The sequence below is a fragment of the Hemicordylus capensis genome, chromosome 2 (assembly GCF_027244095.1).
Source record: "Hemicordylus capensis ecotype Gifberg chromosome 2, rHemCap1.1.pri, whole genome shotgun sequence".
Lineage (NCBI taxonomy): Eukaryota > Metazoa > Chordata > Lepidosauria > Squamata > Cordylidae > Hemicordylus > Hemicordylus capensis.
Genome location: NC_069658.1, coordinates 43,989,790 through 44,012,194, shown reverse-complemented (window position 1 = coordinate 44,012,194; position 22,405 = coordinate 43,989,790). Strand labels below are relative to the sequence as shown.

Genomic DNA, 22,405 nt, shown 5'->3' with positions numbered 1-22,405 from the left:
GTGTGAACATGTACAAACACTACAATATCTTGTATTATACCATCTGCTATTTTGCGAGGAAGTAACGAGGAAGCAAGAGGTTGACGGTTTGAATCCCTGCTGGTATGTTTCCCAGACTATGGGAAACACTTATATCAGGCAGCAGTGATATAGGAAGATGCTGAAAGGCAGGATCTCATACTGCGTGGGAGATGGCAATGGTAAACCCCTCTTGTATTCTACCAAAGACAAACACAGGGCTCTGTGGCCGCCAGGAGTCGACACCAACTCAACAGCATTTTACCTTTATTTTCACATTGTTTTGATGCTTATTATGAACCATTGATAAGAGATCGTAGGGAAAATGCTTTCTTGCCTTCAAAACTGTGCAAGATGGACTACTTCAAAATGAACAGTGTGGGGGTCAATGGTGTGGCTTGAAAGGCAAAACTGCCGTTGTCCACTGTGTGATTAAAGGGGGGAAAGAATTCCCACCCTTGATTTCATGCACTGCCAGAGGCAGCAGCTGTCATAGCCAACACTGTGCAAGTGCATAGTTTTTAGCATAGGAGTTGGCTGGCCCCCTCATGGGGGTAGGGTACTGGTGATTCTTCGGCCAGAAACCATGCATTCGCACAGCTCTGGCTGCAGCCCCTCCCACTTCTGCCCTCTTTTCCTAGCTCTCGAAGGTAGGGTCAGGAATGCCCCCCCCCCGCTGATTTTCACAAAGGAACAAAAAAGGCAGCCACATGGAGCCAGACATTAGGAAGAAGCCTAGCACTCCCAGTTTTGCTTCCGTTGCCACCTGCAAAAACTCAGCAAAAACTGAAAGGAAACATCATTTGTTGCCATCAAAAAGCAGCAGCAAGCCGCCTCCCACATTTTTTAAAGATTTCTCGAATTTCTTGCCCACTACTGAAATCTCTCCTGTTTCATTTCTTTCCCCTTGAAGCGTTTAAATTTTGTTGATATTACTTCAAGCAGAAATTTCAGTTCAGCTCTAAATGAATACAGCAACCAGAGTAGGGTTGGAGAGGAGAGCTGGCCTTGTGGTAGCAAGCATGACTTGTGCCCTTAGCTAAAAAGGGCCTGCCCAGGTTGCATATATAAGGGAGACTAGAAGTATGACCACTGTAACATATTCCCCTTAGGAGATGGAGCCACTCTGGGGGAAGCATCTAGGTTCAAAGTTCCCTCGCATCTCCAAGATAGGGCTGAGAGAGATTCCTGCCTGCAGCCTTGGAGAAGCCACTGCCAGTCTGTGTAGACAATAGTGAGCAAGATGGACCTATGGTCTGATTCAGTATATGGCAGCTTCCTATGTTCCCATGTAGGGTGTTCAGCAGGTCTAGCCAGTTTTTCTGCCACTGGCCTGCCAATCTTCTTTGCTGCTGATGCCCAATTGGCAGCCACTGGCCTCCTTTATTGCAACAAGAAGCAATAAGACCCCCCACCAAATTATACACTAGCCACATGATGAAAAACAAGCAACAATTTAATTCAGTAGATCTGTAATTGAAAATAGCCACCTAATGGCAGGGAAGTAAATTGACTAGGAAGCAATAGATTGCCGGTTCGAATCCCCATTGGTATGTTTCCCACACTATGGGCAGCAGCGATATAGGAAGATGCTGAAAGGCATCATCTGATACTGCATGGGAGAAGGCAATGGTAAACCCCTTCTGTATTCTACCAAAGAAAACCACATGGCTCTGTGGTCGCCAGGAGTGGATACTGTCTCGGCGGCACATTTTACCTTTACTTTATAATTGAACGTATATACAATCTAAGACAAGACAAAACAGCCAACTGGAAATGATATCGATGAAACAAATATATAGCATAAGAAGAATGATTGATGAAGTCAATAATAGATCTACTGGATTAAGTTGTTTGCTTATCATCACGTGGTTAGTGTATAGTTTGGTGGGGGATCTTATTGTTTCTTGTTGCAATAAAGGAGGCCAGTGGGCTGCCAATTGGGCCATCCACAGTCTGGGGGCAGCAACAGAGAAGGCCCTGTCCTGTGTGTACGACAACCGAGCCTCCCTCATTGTCGGCACCCTCAGATGACCTTGTCTAGTGGGCAGCAACCCTTGGGAGCAAGTGGTCCCTCAGGTATCCTGGGCCCAAACCATTAAGGGCTTTAAAGGTCAAAACCAGCACCTTGAATTGGACCCAGAAACAAACTGATAGCCAGTGCAACTCTTTCAAAATGGGTGTAATGTGATACCAACAGCCAGCTCCAGATAAAATCCAGCCACATTTTGCTGCAGTTTCCATAGGCAGCCCCATATTTCCAGATATTTTTCAAGGGCAGCCCCATGTTTCTGGTAGCCCCAGATATTCTTGTAGCCCCAGATATTCTACATGGGCAGCCCCATGTTTCCGGATATTCTTCAAGGGCAGCCCCATGTAGAGCGCATTACAGTAATCCAGCCGTGACATGACTAAGGCATGGGTAACTGTGGCCAGATCTGCTTTCTCAAGAAAGGGACGCAACTGCACTAGCCGAAGCCATGAAAAGGCACCCCTGGCCACCACCTCCACCTGAGCTTCCAGAAGCAGAGCTGGGTCCAGCCATAACCCCAAGCTGCACACTTGCTCCTTCAAGGAGAGTGCAACCCCATCCAGCCACTCCAAAGCAGTACCTCTAATTCCCATACTCAAGTAGCGGTCCAGAAGGATACCATGGTGGATGGTATTGAATGCCGCTGAGAGGTTCAGCAGAACCAAAAAGGACGCACTCCCCCTGTCTAGCTCCCGGTGTAGGTCATCCACTAGAGCAATCAAGGCAGTCTCAGTCCCATACCAATGGCAGAAGCCAGTTTGAGAAGGGTCCAGATAATCCGTATCATCCAAGACCCTCTGCAGCTGGGTCGCCATCACACGCTCTTTCGCCTTGCCCAAAAAGGGAAGGTTAGAGACAGGTCTATAGTTGTCTGGGTTGGAGGGATCAAGGGAGGGATTTTTAAAAAATTTGGATCAGCAGAAATAATTTGGATCAGCAGAAGTCCACAGCCAGTCATGCCAACTGTAGGGTTGACTCCAAGGGGTAGCAAGGTGTGGTGGGTGCTCCCCGCAAAAATTTTCTCACTTCCCCATCTACCAGTCTGAAAGTTTACAGCAAAGTGTCAGACAATGCAGTCAAAGTCTAATTATATGACCCTACAGCTTGAATTAATTATTTTCAAAGGCTTCATTGTTTAAAGAAGCCTCATTCACTCACGTCTCTATCCCACAAAAGGCAGCAGAAGCCAGTGCAGCCAGATGGGAGACTCCTCTAGCCTCCCCGGATCCAGGTCAACCCTTTACCTTCCTTCCTGGCCTGGAACTGGGCTAGTTGAAACCAAGTGTGCAGGGGGAGGTGCTGTGTCATCTCCCCTGCAGATTTCAGCTGGCTTGGTGCTGTCCATTCCAGTCTTTTCTGCCACATGGTCTTGAAGGAGAAGAGAAAACTAGCCTGGAAAGAAGACTGAAAGGTTTGATCTAATTTAAAAAAGACAGCACTTTGTAAGTGGAATCTGGCCCACTTTCTGAATCTCAAGCAAACTTCATCAATAAGGTAAACTAAGGTAATTAATTACCTTATCTCTATAGGTATTTAATGTATATCAAAATGCATTTAATTTCCCCTAATACTGTTCTTTGCCACCCTTTGCTCTCCCAAACTTATTATTCTAGAGTCACCCCTGGCCGGTTGTGAAATCAAAATACTTCAAAACCACAACGCCAATGGTGTGTGGGTGTGTGACACAGAGGTTATGCTTAGCACAGTATCAGTTTTATATGAGTGTGTGAGCACCCACATATATATACACACACACACACACAATGTCCAGGATTTTGTTTACTAGGCAATTCCATTATCTCTACTGAGCACAAACTCAGTGAGATAATTTTCTCCGCTCCGTTGGCTTCTTTTCAAAAAGCTGTTTTCTTGCGCAAGGCTGAAAAAAGCAAAAATATTGAGCATCAGCATTAATAAAACTTTGTGGGGAAAATCTGTCCTCATGGTTTGAAACTATATTACAGTTATTTGTATTACTGTATGTTCAACAACAGAGTTAAATAGCAAACGTGTCAATGGGTTTATAATTTGTGTAAACCGCCCTGAGCCATTTTCGGAAGGGCGGTATAGAAATCGAATTAATAATAACGCTGGATCGTAAGACCAGGAAAATAATAACCATCAATCATGCTCTGCACCCCCGCAGTGATATAGATAGGCTATACCTCCCTCGCAGCTCAGGTGGAAGAGGAATGCTGCAAGTTCATCAAACAGTAGAGGAGGAGAAAAGTGGCCTTGAAGAATATATCAAGGACAGTGAAGAAGATGCACTTCAAATGGTCAATAATGCAAAACTATTCAACACCAATGAAAGAAAGCAGGCCTACAAGAAAAAACAAGTCAAGAACCGAGCAGAAAAATGGAAAAATAAGCCCCTGCGTGGTCAATATTTGCACAATATAAGTGGAAAATCAAACATCACCAAGACCTGGCAATGGCTTAAGAATGGTTACCTGAAGAAAGAAACAGAGGGTTTAACACTGGCTGCGCAAGAACAGGCACTAAGAACAAATGCAATAAGAACCAAAGTTGAAAAATCCACAAAAAACAGCAAGTGCCGCCTTTGTAAAGAAGCAGATGAAACAGTGGACCACCTCATCAGCTGTTGTAAAAAGATTGCACAGACTGACTACAAACCAAGGCATGACAAGGTAGCAGGGATGATGCACTGGAACATCTGCAAAAAATACAAGCTACCTGTAGCCAAAGATTGGTGGGACCAGAAAATTGAAAAAGTTGAAGAAAATGAAGATGTAAAAATATTATGGGACTTCCGACTACGAACAGACAAACATCTGCCACACAATACACCAGATATAACTGTAGTCGAGAAGAAAGAAAAACAAGTTAAAATAATCGACATAGCAATACCAGGGGATAGCAGAATAGAAGAAAAAGAAGTAGAAAAAATCACCAAATACAAAGATCTACAAATTGAAATTGAAAGGCTGTGGCAGAAAAAGACCAAAATAATCCCAGTGGTCATTGGCGCCCTGGGTGCAGTTCCAAAAGACCTTGAAGCGCACCTCAACACCATAGGGGCCACAGAAATCACCATCAGCCAATTACAAAAAGCAGCTTTACTGGAAACAGCCTATATTCTGCGACGATATCTATAACAATTGACAATAAAATTCATCCATCCCAGGTCCTTGGGAAGGACTCAATGCCTGAATAAAACAAACCAGTCAATAACACCTGTCTGACTGTGTAAACAAGAAATAATTTATCATAACTAACTATGCCATTAAGACGGCATTTCATTCAAGGCATAAAGATCAAACAGAGCAGAAACAGGCTATAAACATTAGAGGTCAAGAATCCTTTATCCGGACTGCTTGGGACTAGATGTGTTCCAGATTTCAGATTCTTCTGGTTTTTTTGAATATGTTCATAAATGAGATACCTTGGGCATGAAAGGTTACTGGGTTTTCCCCCACAACAACCCCTGAAGTTCCTTCTCACCTTCCAGTCAAGCTCCTTCCTGCTTTCCCTCCTTCCCTTCTCGCAGACCAGCTGGAGAAGCATGTGAGTGGCAGTGCAATCCCATTCACAAAACCAGCTTGGCTCCGCCCCGAAGGAGGGCTTTTCCCCTGTTCGGAGCACCATTGCAGACAGAGCCCCAGGTGCTACTTTGCCTCCCTGGCCCCTGCCCAGCCTGCAAGTGCCCTTAAATGCCACCAGCAAAGTGCCCGTCCATGTGGGAAGGGAAGAGGAGGCGAGGCTGAGGAGGGGCCAAGCAACCGCCATTGCAGGCGGAGCCGCAGGTGCTGCTTTGCCTCTCTGTGAGTTGCAGGTGCTGCTTAGTTTGGAGGCTTTTTGCTGCTTTGCCACTGTTAGCTGCTAAGTTGGGGCTGGGATTGATTTGGGGGCTTTGTGAGTGGTTGAAGCTACAGGTCGAGAATCCAAGCGGAAAATACAAGTGGGGTTTGGTTTTTTTCTCGGCGTGGTGTCCGGATTTCAGAGCTTTCCGGATTTTGGGAGTCCGGATAAAGGACTCTCGACCTGTACCTGCAATTAGGAATGTATGTGTAGATAGCTATGTATTACCTGCATGGACGTATGTGAAGATATGTTGGTTCTATCACACTTAGTTGGCAATGAAACAGACAAACCATTGGATAGCAGTCCAAACATACACCATATCTGTATGACAGTGGAACTTTTTAGAATGTTTTGGTGCAATATTCTTTTCCCCTCACCTTGCAACATGAGGTGCCTGTGAGAGTAATTTTATAAGCTGCCTGTGATGCAGTATTTGGAGGCTGTAGTGCTGAAAAATAAGAGGAAAATGCCTGCTGTGCACACTTAAATGGACTCTTTGGACCACAGCCTTTGGCAATATCGCTTCTCCTTTTTAGGCAGCTCAAGTCCTGCAGTGTTGCTCTAGTATCCAGCCATGGTGGGGAGCTGGAGAGGAACAGATCGGAAGGCTCCAGTCTCTGTTCTGGTTCTCTATTGTTTTTCAGGCACAGTTCAAAGTACTGCTTTGGGTTCAGGCATACTTTTGTATTTTACACTGCAAAGCATCCAGACATATGTACATGCAGAGAAAGAAGAGATTCTGAAAAGATTTTGTCATTACGTATGCCATTGGAAGATTTACTCCAGGGCCAACTCGAGTGCTTGTGCCAGCTGGGGTATCCCACCCCACCACCATTTGCCAGCTAGAAGAGCCATAGGTAAGAATGTCCAGGGAAGGAGCAGTGATCAGCACTGAAGCTAAGAGTAGCCTAGGGAGTCATGTGAGGAAAGAAGCATGGCCAACACAGCCTATCCCCTTGGGAATCTGCACAGGGCTCCCCAACACTCCAAAACAGACTTCCTGTATGATCACTCTTCAGCATTCCTGAGACTTCCAAAAGAGATATTCATGGCGCTGTCTCCTTTCCAGCATGTACCTACATTTCTCACCTCGGCACTAAAGCTACACAGTCTTCCTTTCTGGGTCTGCCTAACCCTCATAATCAACAATCCCCCAAATCCTCAAAGCCAACATTTGACTTGCCAAGTAATCTCATCTCCCTATCTGGCACCTTTGAATCTATTGTTTTTCATTGAAGACCATTTCCATTGATCTTTAACCTGCAGGGACACTGATTTAATGTCCTTTTACTCTATAAAATTGGCAGGCTAAAAGCCCCCAAATTACACAGTCTTTGGGATTCATTCTGAAGGCTGTTAGCCCCTCTGCTTTCCCATCATTGCACCCCAGCTTCAGCTCTGAGAACTCAGCTTCTTGCCCCTCACATTCAACTGGTATAGGGAGCACCCTTCCTTGCTTGCTTCCAGGAATCTTTTCTAGGCAACCTGCTAGGCTAGAAGGTTAGAAACATAGGAAGCTGCCATATACTGAGTCAGACAGACCATTGGTCCATCTAGCTCAGTTTTATCTACACCGACTGGCAGTGGCTTCTCCAAGGCTGCAGGCAGGAATCTCTCTCACCCCTATCTTGGAGAGATGCCAGGGAGAGAACTTGGAACCTTCTGCTCTTCCCAGAGCGGCTCCATCCCCTGAGGGATGGAGTCTTACAGTGCTCACACTTCTAGTCTCTCTTTCATATACAGCCAGGGTGGACCCTGCTTAGCTAAGAGGACAAGTCATGCTTGCTACCACAAGACCAGCTCTCCTCCTTCTGTTGTTTTTGTTCAAGATATATCTTTTACTAGAGAAAGTGGGGAGGGCTAGCAACTCCTCCCCTTAAGTTCAAAAGATACCCTCCCCCGCCCCTGGACACAATCTGAAGATTAGCCCCAAACCCACAGATACATGAGAGGTTTGCTCCAATGCTAGCAAAAACAACAACAACAACAACAACAGGAGAGCCTGGAGCCTTCTTGTCTGAGAGGCAGGAACTCTCAATGAATTTTGTCCAAGGACAGGCAGCATGCGGAACCCCTTGGCATGAGAAAGCAAGCCACAGCAAGGCTATAGTCAGGCTTTTACCACCCAAACTGGAGTGATTTTTTTTTGCTTATTTTCCTCAGCCAAGGTTACCCATTGGATGTCCCTGTCAGTGCAGGCAACTCTAGCCACACGTCCTTTACTCCCCACAACTTTAGAACAGTCCTGCTATTGGTGGCCCCTAGGTGAAATGGGAAATTCCATTTCCCCAGGTCTCACTTCCGAGTTCCCAGCAACCTCCCTTCATTTGCATAACCCCACCCAGTAACGGGAGAGTTGGTCTTGTGGTAGCAAACATGAATTGTCCCCTTTGTTAAGCAGGGTCTGCTCTGGTTTGCATTTGAATGGAATACTACATGTGAGCGCTGTAAAACATCTCCCTTAAGGAATGGGGCTGTTCTGGGAAGAGCACCTGCGTGCATGCATGCAGAAGGTCCCAAGTTCCCTCTTTGGCATCTCTAAGGAAGGGCTAAGAGAGACTCCTGTCTGCATCATTGGAGAAGACACTGCCAGTCTGTGTAGACAAACCTGAGCTAGATGGACCTATGATCTGACTCGGTATAAGGCAGCTTCCTATCTTCCTTTCTTCCTTACAATGAAGCTGTTTCATCCTTGATATTACCTAGTCCTTCTACCTGAATTTGTTCAGGTCTCTTTTCCCTCCCACGCAGTGCTCTCATGCCTTGGCTCAGCACTCTTTATTGGCTTTGCCTTCTCTTCCTGCCCAATCTTGGTCAGGTCTCTTTTCTCTCCTTGCTCTGCCTCCATGTTGGAGATCCAGAAAAACTCTGCCTTCCTTCCTTGCCTGGTCTTTACTTGGGTCTGTCTGTCTGTCTCTCTCTCTCTCACCACTTTCCACCTCTCCTTTCCTTCCTACCCCTCAGTACAGTACACCTTCAGGTAACCTTATAGCAGAGGTAAAGTTTTTAAAGCCCAGACCCATGAACATCTTAAGAGTCTGTGTGATGTGGGAATATGTTCTATCATATCCAAGCCTCTGCTCTATATTCAATAAAATTTGGCCTTTTGGAAGTCCAAATATACTATATCAACCAGATCACCTTTATCCCCATGCCTGTTGACACTGTCAAAGAACTCCAAAAGGTTAGTGAGGCAAGACTTGCCTTTGCAGAAGCCATGCTGATTCTCCTTCAACAAAGCCTGTTAACAATTCTGTCCTTAAGTATGCTTTCCATCAATTTACCCAGAAGGTAAATTGCACAGAAGTTAAGATGCACAGAAGTTAAGATGACTGGCCTAAATTTCCCAGATCCTCCCTGCATCCCTTTTTGATAATCAAAGTCACATTGGCTACTTTCCAGTCCTCTGGTACAGAGCCTGATTGTAGGGAGAAGTTATATATTTTTGCTAGGAGATTGGCAATTTCACATTTGAGTTCCTTCAGAACTCTTGGGTGGATGCCATCTGGCCCTAGTGATTTGTTATTTTTTAGCTTTTCAAGACAGCTTAGAACATCCTCCCTTGTCACTTCAAATCTGCCCAGTTCCTCAGCTGCTAAACCTGAAAAGCTCAATTCTAGAGAATGTATATGGTCAGAATCCTCCGCCGCCATGTACTGATGGTCATGGTCTTGATGGTTCAAGAATTACAAGCCTGACTCAGAAGCACATCCAATATGTGTAGCTAACTGTAGTGCTGTTTATCATTGTTTTCAATGGATTATACACTTGGATGCACATCGCAGCAGAGATGTGCATTTAAGTGTAACATTCCAGTGACAGCAGAGCAATGTGGATCAACTCTGATTTACCCCATGGTCATATAAACTATGAGCGGGGACTCCACCTCACAATTTAAAAGATCCTATGAAAGGAGCTGGGCTCAGAGAAAGTACACAAGTATTTGGAGGCCTCCTCCTCTGCCGCCACTTTGCAATGTAAAGGATTCTAAGGAAGGAATGGTACCATTACCATGTGTAGAAATGGTAGGTCAGCAGATGTTTCTCCCCGAGTTTAATTAAGACTAAGTAAGCCCTTCACAGCCCCATCGGCTGTCTAAAGGTTGCAAAGCAGTTCTGCCCTAGAGCATTTGGTAAGTAAGCATGAAGTGTGCTGTCAAGTGGATTTCGAATCCTGGTGCCCACAGAGCCCTCTGGTTGTCTTTGGTAGAATACAGGAGAGGTTTGCCATTGCCTCCTCCCATGCAGTATGAGATGATGCCTTTCAGCATCTTCCTATAGCGCTGCTGCCTGATATAGGTGTTTCCCATAGTCTGAGAAACATACCAGTGGGGATTTGAACCGGCAACCTTCTGCTTGTTAGTCAAGCATTTCCCTGCTGCGCCACTTAAGGTGATCTGAATAAATATCAGGGAGAACAGATTGCCAGCCCAATTTGCTATTTCTGACCTTAATGGGCTATTTCAGCAGTACTGAGAAATGAGGACTGAGTCATAACGTCTAAGGAAGTTATAGCATGTGGTAGGGCACATGATTTGCATGCAGAAGGTCCCAGATTCAATCCTTGGCATCTCCAGATAGGGAAGAAAAAGACTCCTGCCTGAAACCTTTGAGAGCTGGTCAGGGGCATATCTAGGGTTGGGCAGAGAGGGCATGTGCCCCCGGCACCACTTGAAGGGGGGCACCATTTTTTAAAAATTAAAAAAAAAATTTAATGGCCACTGAAAACAAAATGGCCACTGCGCATGCTCAAATAGCCTCTGTGAGGCCCTAGGCCATGCCAGGCCTCACAGAGGCCATTTGAGCATGCATGGTGGCCTTTATTTTTCAGCAGCCATTTTAAAAAAAACCTATTTTTAAAAATGGCCACCGCACATACTCAAATGGTCCCTGTGAGGTCATAGAGGCCAGAGGGAGGAGGGGGAACCTTTGCAGACCCCCCCCCATGGCCTTTAGGAAGCCCCCCGAAGGGGCTACAGGTTAAAAAAAATAAAAATTAATATAATATGTCACTGTACACATATTCATTTTGGCACTATGTACAGAGAATCAGGGCTTGTGAATACTGAGCTGAAGCTTATGAGCTAGGATTGTATTCATTTGCTCTTACTTTGCTTCTTGTGATAAGTGAGTTAAATGTGATGTCTTAATATGGCTATTAAGGGTGAGTTTGTCTTTGAATCAGTGTGAAATCCTTAGTATTAAGGCCCACTGGGAGTTTCTTGCTCTCTTTCTCTCATTTTAATGGTCTTTCTGAAATACTAGAATATATTCCAAGCAGTGACACAGTTTACTCTGCATATCCTTTAATTATTTTCAGAGTATCTGGGAAAAGTCAAATTCTCCATTTCTTTTTAAAACTTATGTAATAGTGATGCTACAATGCATAGCAGAGAATTAGACAGGCACGTCTGTTTAGTTTTCCAAGTACACCTCCACATAGTATTTGGGTATTTCATGAGCCCCAGCATACTGAAATTTGTAGTTTTCCAGCATTTTTTGGTCTGGCTACGTCCACTGCTAAATAATTTTTGAAATATTAAAAGATTAACGAGCTTGACTTGTATTTTTGAGCTGATATTATGGTAACATTATCTGAAAGATGGGTGTCGGATGTTTGGACAGGGGGCGCAATTTCAGTGCTTGCCCTAGGTGCTATTTTCCCTAGATACACCTCTGGAGCTGGTGTCAGTCAGTGTAGACCAGAGCTGCTCAACTTCGGCCCTTCTGAAGATGTTGGCCTACAATACCCATAATCCCTTGCTACTGACTACTGTGGCTGGAGATTATGGGAGTTATAGTCCAAAAACAGCTGGGAGGCCTAAGTTGAGCAGGCCTGGTGTAGACAATTCTGAGCTAGATGGACCAAGAATCTGAGCTGGTATTTGATCCAGCTGTCTAGGATCAAGTGTCTGAAAGAGTTGTTTGCAATCTTTTTTCCAAACAAAAAAAAGGCCAATTTCTTTAGCCTTAATTGTGTTGCTGTTTATTATACTGAGGAGGGGCAGAGGGGGGATAAATACTTATAGGCAAGTCTTTAACAGCCAGTTTGGAACCACTCTTAATGGCTAAATTAGATAGCAATGCAAATCAGCAGCTCCAATGGAAAGTCTGCTGTATCTCCTCCTGACAGACAGAGAAATGAACATAAACTGCCCCCTATTCATTCCAACCACAGCAGCCTCCTTCATCTGTGCCAGATTGTGCAATTATGAGCAAACTGCTCTCTGCAAGTAGCTGGGAGCAACTTTACAGTTGTGGTCATTTTTTGTTGTGGAAGAAAATAATAAGTCAACCATTTTCCAGTCTCCAGGGTGAGACATTCAGCCCCACACCCTGGCCTCAACCCACTAACTATCACCACAGGAGTGCTGCCACTGGCAGATATAGAAAGCTTTTGCAAGGCCAGCTCTTTTCCTCAATAGCAGTTGTCTTCTTTGTGCAAGTGGGCAGAACATATCTTGCTTTTCTTCCACTCCCCCGACCCAGTATATTTGTTGGATGAGTATTCATGTTGTTTTACAAGTCATACAGCACAAGCTGAATAAAGCAAGGTTTGGGGGTTTTTCAAGGAAAGGAAAGGAAATTCCAAAAATGGGAACAGGTGAGAAAGTAAGAGGTGTGGCTCTATTAACACAACAGCTGCAGTCCCATTATGGGCCACTGTCAAATTCCTATAAAGTTTGGTAGGAGTAATTTAAAGAGCAGAGAGGATGAGCAAGAGAGATTAAGAACATAAGAACAGCCCTGCTGGATCAGGCCCAAGGCCCATCTAGTCCAGCATCCTGTTTCACACAGTGGCCCACCAGATGCCACTGGAAGCCACAGGCAGGAGTTGAGGGCATGCCCTCTCTCCTGCTGTTACTCCCCTGCAACTGGTATTCAGAAGCATCCTGCCTCTGAGGCTGGAGGTGGCCTATAGCCCTCTGACTAGTAGCCTTGGAGAGACCTCTCCTCCATGAAGTTATCCAAAACCCTATTAAAGCCATCTAGGTTGTTGGCTGTCACCACATCTTGTGGCAGAGATTAGAAATCCACAAGAGGATTATGCATATTGTGTAAAAGTACTTCCATTATTTGGTCCTAAATTTCCTGGCAATCAATTTCATGGGATAGCCCCTGGTTCTAGTGTTATGTGAGAGGGAGAAGAATTTCTCTCTATCCACTTTCTCCACACCATGCATGATTTTATAGACCTCTATCATATCTCCCTGCAGTTGTCTTTTTCCTAAACTAAAAAGCCCCAGGTATTGTAGCCTTGCCTCATAAGGAAGGTGCTTCAGGCCCCTGATCACCTTGCTGAACTTTCCCCTCGTGTGCACTCCTGAAACCACTCCCCTATCTGCCGTCTTCCTGGAAGAGGTTACTTTTGTTCTTTGAGCTCCACTTGGAGAAAAACAGCTGGAGGGAGGTGGTGGGGAAGTGGTGGACAATGGATTCCACTTCCCCATCCTCCTTTTCCCAGCTTCAAAACACCCCTCACCTCCACTTTATAACAATTCAGCAGCAACCTTCACTTTTAACTGCTAGGTTTCCTACCATCGCATCTAACTCCTAGTCAGTTTCACCCACTATTCTGCAATGTCCAGGAGGAGTCAATGACGCTCATGCAACCATATGGGACTACACATGATCATTACAAGGACCAATGTAATGAACAGAGTGGCTTGACTGAAGGTAATGGATAGAGCAGGCATCTCCAAACTGCGGCCCTTCAGATGCTGCTGAACTACAACTCCCAGCATTCCTAGACACAATTTTTTGTGGCTAGGTATGCTGGAAGTTGTAGTTCAGCAACATCTGGAGGGCCGCAGTTTGGGGATGCCTGGGATAGAGTGTTAAAGCTGAGCTTGGGAAACCTGGGTTCAAATCCTGTTCAGCCTTGCTCCAGCCCCTATGTCTCAGTCACATGCAGCTCACAGGATAGAGAGATCTACAGCAACAAAAGGAGAACTCCCTGACATCCCCAGGTAGAGCTGGGAGAGACTGCGGCCTGAAATCTTGAGAGCTGCTACCTGTCAGTGAAGACTATACTGAGCTAGGTGGACCGAAGGCCTGATATAGTACCAGTGGGGATTCGAACTGGCAACCTTCTGCTTGTTAGTCAAGCATTTCCCCACTGCGCCACTTAAGGTGACACTTTGTTTCGTACCTACATACTATTAGTGCAAGACCAGCTAGTTCTCCTGGAGGAAGAAGCTCCAGATTTGGGGTGCCACTACAGAGAAGGCCATGTACCTTCCTACTGAACTTCTGGTGGTGGCAGAGCCTTGAGCAGTGCTTCCTCCAATGACTTGAGCAGACAGGTACGATCCTGCAGGAAGAGATAGTCCTTTAAGTATCCTCACTAAGTTCCTCCTCACAAATCTCACTAAGTTCAATGCAGCTTGCTCCCAAGTAATTTGCATAGTGTCGTAGCATACGAGCATAATCCTAACCACATTTACATCCCCCCACCCCCGCCAAAATTCCAGTGATTTCAATGGGACTTACTTGCAAATAAAAAAAGTTTAGGACTGTAGCCGAAGTATTTCCCTGCAGTAAGCGTCTACCAGTCTTCATCTAAGAATAGTTTTCATGTAAGAATATATTATTCTCCCTTAACTGACCATGCTATCTGGCAACATTTTCTTGTCCTCTTGACAGAGGAATGCAGTCACACTGATCAAAACTGCAGATATATCTGTGGGATTCAGAGAGTTAGTGGTTTCAGAAACAGATGGCATTCAGCTTCCCCCACCCACCCACCCAAGGAGTCACTTCCCCCACCTCACCCAAAGAGCATAACCACATCCAAAATGCATGCTAGCCAAGACATCTCTGTGTATAAGAAATATACCCAGCTAAAGCTTCTCCATACCATAGGCTCATCCGATTCTTAACCCTCACTGTTAACCAACACAGATAAACCAAGGCCTGATACATTCAACCAGCGCCACCTTGTGGATTTCACTTTCAAAAGCCTGGGGAAAGGAAAAGAAAGAATGTTGAGTCATACAAAACTGAGATATTTTTCCTTTATCTGGCCACAGATGTTCAAGCTGTTCCTTCTTCAACCAAATCATGTTATGTAAATTCACATGGCAGCTTATTTTGGTTCGCATGATGAGTCTCGGTTATCCCCGAGCTCATTTAATAACATGTTTTTCTATTTAAAAATTTTGTTCCACCACACATTTCAATCAAGATTTAGGGTGGCTTTTAAAACATGCAATATATACTATTAAAATACAGAATCAACAGTACTGCAAGAATACGCATAGAAACAGAAGGTAGAAACCAGTACACAACACTCAGCCAGCTTTAAACAAAAGAAATAGAACACAAATTTGGACTAAGTCAGTCAGCTGCTGATGTGTTCAATTTCCTTTAATAAAACTACAATTCCCAGCAGTCTCTCTCTGCACATTTCTTTCTTCCTGATCAGCAGAGCTGAAATAATACAGAGAAATTTGGGGAAAACCTCTTGGTACACTCTGCATTTTTCCTCAAGGCATGCTGCACACCAAAGCAATGTGGAGGAGAGCAGAGGATCTCTTACCCCTGGACTTCAGGGCCAAAGCCCAGGGCCTCCACAGCCCCTAGGGGCCCCAAAATCCTCTTTAGACTGTCCCAGGTGGTGTGGTCACCTGGCTGAGCATGATGATGTTTAATTTGCAGAGAAGGGGGTGCCTCTAAAGGCCTTTAGGTCCAGGCTCCAAAAGTACCTAGGTGCACCTCTGGAGGAGAGAATGGAAGAAGCCCTCCTTCCCACTGCTGCTGGAGTAAGTAAAAGATACTTTGTGGGGACTGGAAGATTAGCAAGGAGGAGGAGGACAGGTCTATCAATGGCTACTAGTATGGTGGCTATAGGTCTCCTCCAGTCTAAAAAGTAAAATGTCTCTAAATACCAGTTTTAAGGGTGCAGCAGCAAGAGAGAGGGCATGCCCTCACCTCTTGCCTGTGGGCTTCTTGGAGGCATTTGTTGGGCCACTGTCTGAAACAGAACGTTGGACTGGATGGGCCTTGAGCCTGATCCAGCAGGGACATCCTTATGGACTTACTAAAATTGTCTCTGGACTTATAGGGAGTCTTGAATTATCTCTCACATGATTGCACTTCTTCTGATTTAGGTTTTGTTCTTTTTTGAAGAAGAAAAAGAAGTCTAATAGTGTCCAATACAGAACAAGTGCCAGAGTACTCACCCATCTTTTCTTTGGATACCTATTGCTGAGGGGAGGAGCAATACGGCCTTCATGCTGTGCTTGTGGCCTTCCCAGAGGAAAATTTAAAAAACGAATGAAGGGAAGCAGCAAGAAGCCACATAAAGATACTGGCTGACGTTCTGCATAGCAGAACATCGGCATTAGCGACCTGCTGGAGCTGCTACACAACTTGAAAGGCAGCCTTAATAGTGTAACTCTAATAGGGTTGCCATGTCCAAGCTTCCCAAATTTGGGTGGCCTAATTTGCATGTTATGTAAATTATGTGGCGGCTAATTTATTTATTTATTTATTTATTTTATCAAATTCATACACCGCCCCAAACTTTCGTCTCTGGGCAGTTCTTGCATTTTATTTATTTATTTGTGTGTGTGTGTTTGTTTGTTGGACAGATTTGTATACTTTCCCCTCCTTCTCTGTCCTCCCATGTGATCGGATCCAAAGTAAAATCTGGGCAATCCGGGCAGTGCATTTGAAATCCGTGTAAATCTCGGTGGAATTTAGCAGCCGGGTGTAGGAGCCAAAATCCAGGGGCTACCCTAAATTGCAGGGGACATGGCAAGTCTAAACTCCAAGCATCTCCATGCTTAAAGAATTTGAAGACAGAAAGTCTCCATTAGATGGAGAACATTGGGGCGCTGCAGCATTCTGATTGTGGGAAGCACCTCTCTACAGATACAGTGATCTGACAAACACTGTAAGCATGTAGAGTGAAGGTGCAGTTTTGGCAGTGGTGGCCAATCAGTAAGGGTAGAGGAGCTGGGACCACCACCACCACAAAAAGGACAGAATAATAAAAAAAAAAAATACTCTATGAGTAATTTAAATGCACACATGTCTCCTTTGCCCTTCTATGTCTAATCCAGGGAGGCGGGACACCCAAAGCAAAGATGTGAGGGAATAGCCTTGATTAGCAGGCTATTCCCTCTAGTCGCCAAGTGGGGTTGGGAGCTGCAGCAGCCGAAGGAGGAAGCAGGAAGTTCCCAACAGACCGGCTGCCTTTTTTCTCCCCTGGCTGGCTGGACACTCTAAGTTATCTTTTACAAGCCATGAGCTGTTTTATTTTCTATTTTGGGGGGTGTAGGAGAGGTGCTGGTTGCTGCTAGAGTTGAGTGGTGCAAATCACTCAGTATCTGTTGCCGAGGAGTAGGCCTATTGGAAATAATGGGCTTACTCATGTGTAACATGTATTGTAATTTTTATTTTTTTTTGCAACTAGCATCCTTCCCACCACCAAGATGGCAGCTGCCGCCACTGAGTTTGCAGCTTCCTGTGTTGCTGAGTTTTCCTGAAATGAAACCAGGATGACACATTAGGTGGGTGGGGTGGGGTGGGGGGGTTGTCAATGATACAATCTCAGTAAATATGAATAATTTCTCCTCATAGGAACACAGGAAGCTGCCATATACTGAGTCAGACCATTGGTCTTCACAGACTGGCAGTGGCTTCTCCAAGGTTGCAGGCAGGACTCTCTCTCAGCCCTATCTTGGAGAAGCCAGGGAGGGAACTTGGAACCTTCTGCTTTTCCCAGAGCAGCTTCATCCCCTGAGGGGAATATCTTACAGTGCCCACACTTCTAGTCTATTGTATTGTTTTTATGCTTATATTTTATATATTTTAAATTTGGTTTGTTTTTATATTTTTAGCTTAATATTTTTATTGTCATTTTATTGTATTTTTTTTAACTTTTGTAAACCGCCTTGTGATTGTGAAAGGTGGTATATAAATGCAACAATAAATAAATATAAATAAATAGTCTCCCTTTCATATGCAACCAGAGCAGACTCTGCTTAGCTAAGGGGACAAGTCATGCTTACTACCACAAGACCAGCTCTCCTTTCCCTCTGCAACAGATACAAAATATGAAACAAAGTTGCATATTAAGTCATATCAATACCCCATTATATCTGAGCACCAAAGGACATGAAAGGGAAAGCACAGCATGTTAATGCCTCAAAACTAATGCATGCGAAGGGAATGACACCTGGCCATAACGGGCTCAAATTATGTCATGTTGCACCAATCCTTGGTTATTCAAAAAGCAGAGTACTGTCAACCCTGAATGGGCACACAGAGAAAATGCATAGAAAAAATACTGGCTTACGTGTCCCACAGCGTAACTTGAGCGTTGCAGAACTGCCCATGCTGTTGTGGGATTCTAACAGGGTGCCAGTGCTGTGCAAGAGGAAAATATCAGAATTACTGACCTCTCCCACAATTGATCATGCTTGTTGTGCAGCTGCACAAGCTGTCTGTAGTTCTGGTATTGTCTTCTTGCCCAGCATTGTTGCCGCATATGTTCGAGCCCTGCAGCAGCACAGCTGATTCTGCAACACCCACATTATGCTGCAGGACCAGTCTTCTCTCTAATTTTTTTCTTCTGTGTGCGGAATGAGTTTTGGTCTGGGAGGCAGTATCAGGGCACTGTGTGCACACATGCATTCAGAGTGGGACGTTCCTGATTCAGCCTGAGTGGGATCTAAAATTAACTGAGTGGACATCAAAAAACATGTGAGCATGCGCACAGGTGCATGCCTTAGAGGGAACATTGTGCAGGACATGTTAGCCAGTGTCAATAGCCTCAGTGCAATCCATGCAGTGCTGTTAGAATCCTAAAACTCATCATAAGCAGGATATAGAAAATCTTTAGCAACAAGTGCTATGGATGGTCTCTGCTGCTGGAAACAGATAAATGCTTCCAAAGTTGTAAAACCTTTCTGGTTCCAAATGTTTAGCCATGGAAGCTGGTCCATTAACAAAACAATTTTTAATGGCTAGAATAGTGTGCTCCTCGGGAACTAGTTTCAGCAGTTGAGCTTAACACTTCACAGTGCTTCAATCAGTATCACTGGTGGGCTACCCTGCTTAGCGTCCAAGTGCCATACCTGCTCTCCCAGATTGAGAAAATCCATGATCATCATGATCATCATCCAAGGCATCTTCACCCAGCGATGTTACTCCCCACAGGTGATGTTACCCAGAGACACTCTTAACCCTGGACTTCGGGGCCAAAGTCCAGGGCCTCCACACTTCCAGGGGCCCCCCAAATCTTCTTTACTCTGTCCTGGGTGGTGTGGCTTCTGCCCTCAAGAACCTACGTGTTGAAAAATGATGCCTAACTTGCAGCAGGGGGACCTTCAAAGGCCTTTAGGTCCAGGCACAAAAATTACCTTGGTGCACCTCTGATGTTACCAAGTGAGAACAGATGGGGAATAATGGATACTAGCTGACATGGCGCAGAGCAGCTGCACCCCTAGTTCTCTCTGACTCTCTTGCCCTTCAGTCCCATTTCGTTCCCCCCTTTAGCCCCATTTCATTCTCCGCCCTGCCCCAGTTCGTTCCCACCCCCACCCTCTCAGTTTGTTCTCTCTCAGTGGCCAGGCTTTTCCTCCCCACCACTTTCAAAAATCCTCAGTTTCAACCACTAACTATTCATCGCTGCTGTCTAGTTCGCCACCGTCTTTCTTCCCTGTCTGCCTCTGCTGCCATTTCCCCACCAGGCCAGCCTCTGCCGCCATTCCCCCCACTGCTTCGCCGACCCGCCTGCCACCATGGCCGCCATTTTCTTCATGGCCGGCTGCCCTCTTCTGCCCACTTGCCCTCTTCTGCCCGCCCACCTTCTTCCCCCCACCCGCTGGCTGCACTGCCGCTTGCTGACATTATGTTTCCCCGCCGGCCAACTGGCCGGCTGCTGCCACCACCACCACCATTTCTTCTCTTCCCGGCCATCCTGTCACTATCCCAAACTCTCACAAGAACTGCCACGCATGGGATTAGCAACGGGTGCATTTAAGATAATTAAATATATATAGATGAAGATGGTGTGAGAACTTTAAAGTTTGTCTGTTACTCTGTTTTTTCTCCATTGTATGCCTACTTTCAGTCTCCAGGACTGAATGAAAAAACCATATCTCTGAATTCAAAGACCTTGAAGGCCAAAATAAAAGCTGTAGGATGTTATTTTTGGCCATGGATTTTTTTTTTTAAAGTTCACACATGGTCAAGCAACAATAACAAAGCAAGCAACAATAACAAACAACTGAACACAAGACCACTTTGCTGGTCATAGCTCTTTTCAGCAGCAACTATATGATGCGACTAAAATTGGGGTCCTTAAAACCGGCCTTCAATGTGGTTGTACAATGTAAACATTGCAAAAAAGATCATAGGGTACCAAAAAAACCCAGCTTTGGGGCCATGCAGATTGCCAGCAGGACCACTAAGATGAAGATGGTAGGCGTCTTATTCTGTACCCATAATGCAACTGAAACAGGACTTTGTGGGAAACCCCATGATGAGATTACTTGAATATCAGATTGTTCCACTTCAGCTGCACAGAATGAGGAGTCATAGCATTCAGAGCACATACTCTGAATGTATAAGATCCAAGGTTAGATTCTTGAAAGGAAGCTGCCGTATACTGAGTCAGGCTATTGGTTCATCTAGCTCAGGATTGTATACACTGACTGGCCGCAGTTCCAAAGATTCAGGCAGGAGTCTTCCCAGCCCTATCTGGAGATGCCAGGGATTGAACCTGGGACCGTTTGCATGCAAAGCAGATGTTCTACCTCTGAGCTACAGATCTTAGCTAGCAGGGCAGACAGGCCTCTATCTGGCTTACTTCAGAGCCACTACCCGTTGGAATAAACAATGCTAGACGAGATGGATCAATGGACTGACTCTGTAGAAAGCAGCTTCATATTATTATATATATAAAGAATAATTCAGATCTCGGTCCAATGGGAGCAGAATCACATTTGTATTGCTAATGACGCTTAGGTTGTGGGGGAAGAATTAATAGAAGCAACCGATAAAGCTGGAGGAATAATTTATGAGGCAAGCTGTGAAGATGTTATCGTCACTGGAAGCAATTATTTTTGTTCTTTATTTCTCTCTTCGTATCATTTATCACTATAAACTTCTACTAGTGAGAAAAAGAGCATCCCCAACGTGCTATTGTGCCTCATTTCATTTAGTCATGGTAAGCAAATCCAGAGAAGGAAATGCTAAACAGCCAAACAATGGCTTATTAAGGGACATTGATATTCTGTCCACATTGGCTCACAAAAGCACACAGGTAGTTTGGGAGCAACTGGTTTGTTTATTAAATGTGATGTGGGTCTCCTGCTGGCTCTCGTTGTTTGTTAAGAACCACTTTTCAGGCAGGCGAGCAAATCCCCGGGCTGGAGAGCGATTCAAAAAGGGGCTTTTCAGATTGACAGACACTTGTGTCTCTCGCACGCTCCTCTCAATTGGCCCTTCTCCAGTTTCTCCAGGAATGAGGATAACAAACGGCTTATATTTTCTGGTGGGAACAACTTGTGCCTTATAGAGTATGTTCCCAGCTTTTACTGCACCACCAGAGAAGACAAGAAAAGCACCTGTTAGGGACAATTCCTTTGGGGGTTTGTATTTGGGGGGTATTGGTGTTTTTTAAAAACACTTCCTGAAGCTGAGAATGAAGGCACAACATTTGTGTTTTTAAAAAATGCCACGGACACATTACCACCAAGAAATAATGGCAAGGAGGGAGGAATTTGCTATCTGAATTATTTAGACAAATGTTTGGGGGAAAATTGGCCCTTTTACTTCTGGTCATTAAAGAGACTGTTTCAGTGCCAACCCTGAAAGTCCATTTATTAATTTTATCCCATGTGTATCTCACCTTTCTTCTATGGTGGAATTCAGAACAACACCCAAGAGGTCTGTGCACCAGATCTGCTTCACTGTAGCAAGTTTGTTGTATCATGTGACTGCATGATGTAACTTCCCCTCCCTGGAGGAGATCTTCAAGCAGAGCTGGGCAGCTGTCTGTTGCGGATGCTCTACCTCTGGGTTTCCTGAATCAAGTGGGAATTGGACGAGAGGGATTACAAACCCCCTCTAGCTCTATCATTATATGCAATTAGGCAATGGACCATACTGTCAGAGAAAAGCTGGCAATTCCTTAGGTGCTTTGAGCAGAGGCGCTCTAATCCCTGGAGCTTGGGGCCCAGGACCGTGGCCTCCAAGGTCCAGGGACGGCTCCAAATGGCCAGCAGGGGCCCTCCGGCAGCCACTCCTCACCTGCCGCACCAAACCTTCATTTTTTTTAATTTCAGCCACCACTTGACCAAGGGTTGGCTGCCGGGGTGGGGGGGGGGTTGAGCCCAGCTGTCCTTCCCACCCCACCACAACCCGGTGGCAGCTGGAGCAATGCTGAGTCTCTCCGTTCAGCCCAGCATCTCTTGCTAACTGTGGAGTTCACCTGCGTGATTGAGAGAGATCATCACAAGCCTGTGATGTCAGAGGCTTGCAATGATCTCTCTCAACTGCGCAGGCACATCTC

The 22,405-nt window shown here is 45.2% G+C and overlaps 1 protein-coding gene and 1 long non-coding RNA gene across 3 annotated transcripts in view; one reads left to right on the top strand and one right to left on the bottom strand.

Moving 5' to 3' along the window:
* LOC128342006 (uncharacterized) overlaps positions 1 to 21,912 on the bottom strand; it is a 51,922-nt gene extending 30,010 nt beyond the window's left edge. Inside the window, exons 1-4 of one of the 2 annotated variants that reach the window (XR_008314717.1) lie at positions 21,743 to 21,912; positions 14,735 to 14,837; positions 14,368 to 14,557; positions 14,113 to 14,188 (exon numbers count right to left, since the gene is read on the bottom strand). This is a non-coding gene — a long non-coding RNA (uncharacterized LOC128342006). Of the gene's footprint in view, positions 1 to 14,112; positions 14,189 to 14,367; positions 14,558 to 14,734; positions 14,838 to 21,742 lie in introns of those variants that run through there. The other variant, XR_008314718.1, reaches the window with a different exon arrangement.
* The window catches only part of CD180 (CD180 molecule), a 49,233-nt gene continuing 30,264 nt past the window's right edge, over positions 3,437 to 22,405 (top strand). The window contains exon 1 of the mRNA XM_053288797.1: positions 3,437 to 3,554. The gene's annotated coding sequence lies outside the window, so the exon portion shown is untranslated. The remainder of the gene's footprint in view (positions 3,555 to 22,405) is intronic.